Source organism: Dipodomys spectabilis, unplaced genomic scaffold, assembly GCF_019054845.1.
Source record: "Dipodomys spectabilis isolate Male_0828 unplaced genomic scaffold, ASM1905484v1 ptg000003l, whole genome shotgun sequence".
Taxonomy (NCBI): Eukaryota; Metazoa; Chordata; class Mammalia; order Rodentia; family Heteromyidae; genus Dipodomys; species Dipodomys spectabilis.
Genome location: NW_024870680.1, coordinates 6,665,909 through 6,672,139, shown reverse-complemented (window position 1 = coordinate 6,672,139; position 6,231 = coordinate 6,665,909). Strand labels below are relative to the sequence as shown.

The 6,231-nt window shown below is 40.9% G+C and overlaps 1 non-coding gene across 1 annotated transcript; it reads right to left on the bottom strand.

Annotated features, from left to right (window-relative positions):
* Positions 1-5,964: 5,964 nt before the first annotated feature.
* LOC122117033 lies at positions 5,965-6,124 on the bottom strand. The gene has a single exon (XR_006149060.1). It is a non-coding gene; the product is annotated as a U1 spliceosomal RNA (small nuclear RNA).
* Between the last annotated feature and the right edge of the window lie 107 nt (positions 6,125-6,231).

Here is a 6,231-nt window from a genome sequence, read left to right as displayed (position 1 = left end):
CAATTCTAAAATTGTAGAGATAACTGCTTTTTTATGGTTGAGATGGGAGTCTTGTGAACTGTGATCTCCTGATCCCATTTCTCCAAGTAGCTAGGAATTATAGGTATGAGCCTCTGTACTTAGCTCCCACTTGTTTTATCTTTCAGGAATTCATACAAAGTTCTGTTTTCTCATGGATAATTTGTCATGTTTTGTGTGTAGGTATATGTAAGTGTTTATTACTATGATGGATAGAATAATGACATCAAAGATATTTGCATCCTAATTCCTATGATCTATCTAAAATAACTTGCCACTTTTTATGGGAAAAGGGACTTCACAGATGTGAGTGGATGATGTTTCTTGAGATGAAGAGATTATCTTGGATTATTCATGTGGATCCAGGAATATTTAGAAGGCAAAGAACAGGCAAGAGAGTCAAGAGTTAGAGATGGATGTGGTGAGAAAAGTTAGAAAGATGTGATTCTGGTTTTAGGGATGTACTGCATAAGGCAGCTAGAAACTGGAGAAGGCAAAGGTGTAGATGGTCTTTAGAATCTCCACAAGGAGCAAAGCCCTTGACTGTAGCTCAGTCCTGTTTGACACTTCTGACCTCGAAAACTTTGTGTTAATTCATTATAGAACTAATAGGAAACTAATAATATACAACCTATTTTAAAGATGAGGAAACTGAGACTTCGAGAAGTAATTTGCCTGAAGTCACACTGAATGGTTAACTTCATTTTTGAGGCTGTGACCATTTGTTGCTTGTTTAAACAGAAAGGTTAAACCTAAGATAAGCAAATCCTGTGAGCAAACCTAGACCGCCAATTATCTCAGCTAGCAGAGCAACACGTGGTGGTAATCCAAACACCTGCTTGTTTGCCTTTATAAGCCCTGTAAATGTTTAGCTCGGGGCTCTCCTCCTAGGCTCTGCTGTGTCAGAGTGTAGGACGAGGCCCTAGCTGCAGCCTGTCTAAATAAAACCTTGTTTTTGCATTTCGGAATGTCTGACTCTCGGTGGTCTTCTTGGTGGGGGTCCTGCGACTTGGGCACTACAACATCTCTGGTAGATGTTAGATTCAAAAAGAGGAAGAAAGGTGAGTGAAAGAGTAGACAAGGAGACATCTTGACACAAACACAGGCTTATTAGGAAAAAAAAAAATCTGTGATGGGGAGCCTTCAGACAAAGCTAGATTCTACTCCTTGTTGACAGCCTGCAGTATTTGTAGTGGGTCTGAAAGTATGCTAGGCTTGCCTAGTGGAGGTGGTTCGAAAGTAACTAATGGTGGGACTAATGGTGGGAAATAAGGTCACAGTTGGAGGCAGGCAAGGGAGCTGAGCTGGATATCTGCTAAAGATCTGAGCTGGGAGTAAATTTGGGTCTGGTGCCTGCCCCATGAGTTTATCTAGGAAAAGAGGGCAGGTGGGAGCATTAGTGAATCGAGTCTCTTAAGGATATCTTAAGGATATCTGGCCATTTGGACTTAATGGTAGGTGTATAGAGCTGAGATGTGGTCTTACCTGACCTTTGCCTCCCATGTCTATGTGTTTATCCAAGACAGTGAATACTGCTTTTCATGTTATTTGTATTAATATTTTTTTCCAAAATATCTTTCCTATAGTTTTATAGGATTTTAAAGGGAGAGGTAATTTTGTGTGCTCAGTTTATTATTTTGGCTTCATCTTGATATATCCTTTGTGACTCACTCCCAATATTCTACTAGACAAGACACTGTACCAGAGTGGTCAGTATTGTTTACTAATTGAATGACGATATGAAAAAAATTTAATAAATCACTGGTATTCTCATTTATAATTTTCTTCATTAGGAGTCCTCACTTTCACCCAGGCTACAGAAAACATTGGCGAGGATATAGGGGAGATAATGAAAGAGACGGACCAAATCTCTTGAGAAAGAAAAACCAGGAGTTAGGACAGATTTACTCTGGCGTAATAATAGTGCTTCCTATAGGATTGTTTTGAAAGGCAATAATGCCTTTGGCATTTGGCACAGTAATTGATAATCTGTAATATTACTGAGTTATTCATTTATGTAGCTAATAATAATGGTATTATTAAAATGAACAATAAACATTATTAGACTCATTGTTACTTGCCACAAGTGTGTATTTCAGGCCCTCTCAGTGCAATTCACATGCTAGAGCTTACAAGATAGCTTAATCTATTTTCTCAGCTGCTGGGATATGAGTGATGCCAGGCCTCCGTCCTGGTATATAATGAGAACCAACTGTCAACAGTCTCACTCTGGTGCCCTTTTCCACCATTTAAATCGGAGACAAAGTGCACTCAACCAAAGGGAAGGATGAAATTAGACAATTGATATCAAGCGTGGGATCCATCCACCTGTTTCTGTCCTTTGCCTTTCCAAGTAGCTGTGTTCCTTTCTATGTTCTCCAGTCAGTTCCTGGACAGGCCAGCAGATGCATCTGCAGAATTCTCTGCTGGGGGGCATCCTGCCTAGCACCTAGGATGCTCTTGGAAGGGGAGGTGAGGGGCTATACGTGAAGTTAACTGATGCATCTGAAGTTAGTTTCTCTTCTGATTTGGGCCTTGTCAGGGAAAGAAAGAGGCAGAAGCATCTTTTGAGAATTTTCCCACATACTTGTCCCAAGACCTGCTAATGTGGTTCTATTTAGGAGGGTGTGATTGGCACCTGGGAGAGAGCAGCACTCAGATCTGCGGTTCCCTCATGCAGCACCTGCTGAAGAGCAGGTGGTAGATTTTTTAGACTGGGAACAACCTTATCTTTCACAACATCCAGAGGAACAGCTGGATGTTGGGTAGGGATTTGATTTATGCTTTAAAAAAAACCTGTGTGCTTTTTATTATAAATGTATTAACTGGTTAGAAATTTTATAAGCATGTAAACATACAGAGTTCAGTATGAAATTCCTCTGTGTTTTAAAGATAACTACAAGCTGGGCGCCAGTGGCTCATGCCTGTGATCTTAGCCACTCAGGAGGCTGAGATCTGAGGATCGCAGTTCAAAGTCAGCCTGGGCAAGAAAGTCCATGAGACTCTTATCTCCAATTAATCACCAGAAAACCAGAAGTGGCTCTGTGGCTCGCAGTAATAAAGCACTAGCCTTGAGCTGAAGAGCTGAGGGACAGCGCCCAGGCCGAGTTCAAGCCCCACAACTGATTTAAAAAAAAAAAAGATAAATAATATTTTGGTATATTTCATTTCCCTTGTGCCATGGGCTTGATTTTTTTGCACTTATTTTTATATGTTGGACATCTTTCTGAGTTAGTACATGATGGTTTGTGTGTCTTCCCCAAGGGCTCATGTGTTAGGAACTTGGCACAGAATATGTCAGTGTTCAAAGGTGATAGATCCTTTAAGAGGTGAGGCCTGGTGCGAAGTAATTAGGTCACTGGGGACCCTGCCATCAATGTTGTTTTCCTGGGAACCCAGTTAGTTCTCAAGAGAGGGTTCCTACAAATGTATAAGCCTGGATTCTCTCTCGTCTCTCTGGTTTTCTGGCCTCCCTCTTCAACATACTCCTCACACAATTCCATCTTCTACAGATCCTTAGCCAGAACAGTGCTATAGACTTTATGCCTCCTACACTGTGAGTTGAATAAATTCTTTTCTTTCTAAAGTACGCAGCCACAGTAATTTTATTGTTACAGTGGAAAACACACGAATAGAATGCAGTGTTGGTGGAATTCCTTCTTCTTGCTATTAGTCAGCTTGTGTTACTGTAACAAAACATTTGAGATGGAACAAGCTTATAAAGAGGAAAGGTTTATTTTGTCGCACAATTTTAGAAATTTTTACTCCATGGTCAGTTGTCTCCTCTTGCTTTTAGGCTTGTAGTGATGAAGAACATTATGAAAGGAGAGTATATTAGAGAAAGCTGCTTATCTCATGATGGCCAGGAGCAAAAAAGAAAGACAGCAATGGACTAAGGTTCCACCATCCTCACAATAGTACCAAGCTAAAGACCAAGCCTTTAACATATGAGCCTTTGTGTAACATTCCACATTTAAAGCATAGTAGTAAATGTATAATGTCAAATGGTATCAGCATAATATTATTCATTTAACTGCTGCCTCTATCGTGTGTGTGTGTGTGTGTGTGTGTGTGTGTGTGTGTGTGTGTGTGTGTTTTGATACTGGGGCTTGAACTCAGGGCCTTGCATTCTTGCTTGGCTTTTTGCTTCAGGCTGATGCCCTACCACTTCTGCCACACCTAACTTTTAGCTTTCTGTTCATTAATTGGAGATAAGAGTCTCACAGACTTTTCTGCTTGAGCTGATTTTGGTTCTCAGCTCTCATCCTCCTAAGTAGCTAGGATTGTAGGAATGAGCCAGCAGCACCCAGTATTATCTTTTTCAGCTATTATAAACAAGTTGTACTGAACATTCTTCTAGTTATTTTTCAGTGCATATATGTGAGAATGTGTATAAGAAAACTTCTTGAAGCAGAATGCTTAAGTTAAAACTTGCACATTTAAAATGTTGAAATATATCGCTGTGTTGCATTCTAAGATATTTTTTATACTTTACATACTTTGGGGTTGGTATTCTTCTTTTTTTTGGGGGGGTCCGGTCGTGGGGCCTGAACTCTGGGCCTGGGCACTGTCCCTCAGCCCTTCAGCTCAAGGCTAGCGCTCTACCACTTGAACCACAGCGCCACTTCTGGCTTTTTTCTTTTTGCTTATGTGGTGCTGAGGAATCGAACCCAGGGCCTCATGCGTGCAAGGCAAGCACTCTACCATTGAGCCACCTTCCCAGCTCCTGAGTTGGTATTCTTTAATACCCAGCAGGTCCTACCAGAATATGGTAGGTGAATTGCCAAGCTCTTGAGTTCTCCAGGGATTTGGGCAGTTCTCAGTGGTTCTTTTGGAGAAAATATGTACTTTTGTACATGCAAGAGATACTATGTTAGGCATGAGGTATTCAAGGATATCTAAAAGTTGACTAACGTGTCATATCCCTCTTAGACAAGTTTAAAAGTAAGAGAAGAGACAAAAACCAAAAGTTACAAGTAACCAGGATATTGAAAAAAAAATACTGAGTAATCACGGAGAAAGGAACTCCTTTTTGAAGAAAGCCAGAGGACATGAGTCTTGAAAGATGGATAGTGCTCATGATAAAGAAATAGGGAAAGATATTCTAGCTAGGTGGGGAATTCATGTGCTCCCTGGGCAGTGCTTCCACTGATCTATAGCATGACTAGGAGGAGTGGTGAGAAATAATCAGGAGAGGGAGACAAGAATCTTGGATGCCATATGTGTATATGGATGTGGGGAGGATATTCAGATCAGATGAAGCAAAGGCTGGAGCCTGGAGTGTGGAAGGGTGATTAAGAGACTGCATACAAGTTCAAGAAAATGTGATAAAGGTTGGGATCAGGGTGAAGGTGCTTAGGACAGAGTGAAGGGGACAGGAGGGTTGGACAGTCCTTGCTATCCTTTGGTATCTCTCAGTCATCTTGGATTCATCAGAATCAGGCTCAGGTGCTACCATTTGAGGTACCATTTGGATGGCTAATTGATTTTGTTTTTGTTTTGAAACAAGGAATTCCTCTGCTGGGAAAATACCAAATCTGTTGAGTCTGTGGGGAATGAAGAATAGAACTGCTTGGTTTGGTTCAACTTTTGTCCCAAGACAAAAGGGATCAATTTTATTTTATTGGACTATTATTTCTCTTCTTGATTAGGAGCTCTCATAATGACCCAGGCTTCAGAAACATAGGAGAGGAAAAATGAAGAGTGGACAATGGGCCTTGTGAGAGACAAAACCAAGAATTACCAGTCAGGAATGGTCATTTATTCATTCAGTAAAGCTGTAGGGGAATTTACTCTGTGTTCAGTAGGTTGCCGGCTACTAGAGTTATCTTCAAGCAGCACCTACCCTATGACCTGAGGCAAAAAAGAGAGAGCTTGCCAGTGTGTTAGCTCCTTGAAGTTTGGCTTCAATCAAAGTGCTTTATTAGAACATTTCTTTTCTTTTGTAAGAGGAGAGTATAAATGCAGTGTTCCACTACTACAAGTTATGCAGTCAAGTTTCCTGCATTTGGGGCAGTCGCAAAGATGAGCACATCCAGAGTTCAATAGATAAACCTTACCCTGGAAAAATCATCATCATGATCATGGTATCTTCCCCTGTATGTGAAATGGAGGTGAGGATGTTTCCCCTCTGAGTCTTTTCTTTCTACTCTTTTCTCTATCCTACTCTTCAGCTCACTGCCAGCTCACCCTCATTAAAACAGCAACTGATGA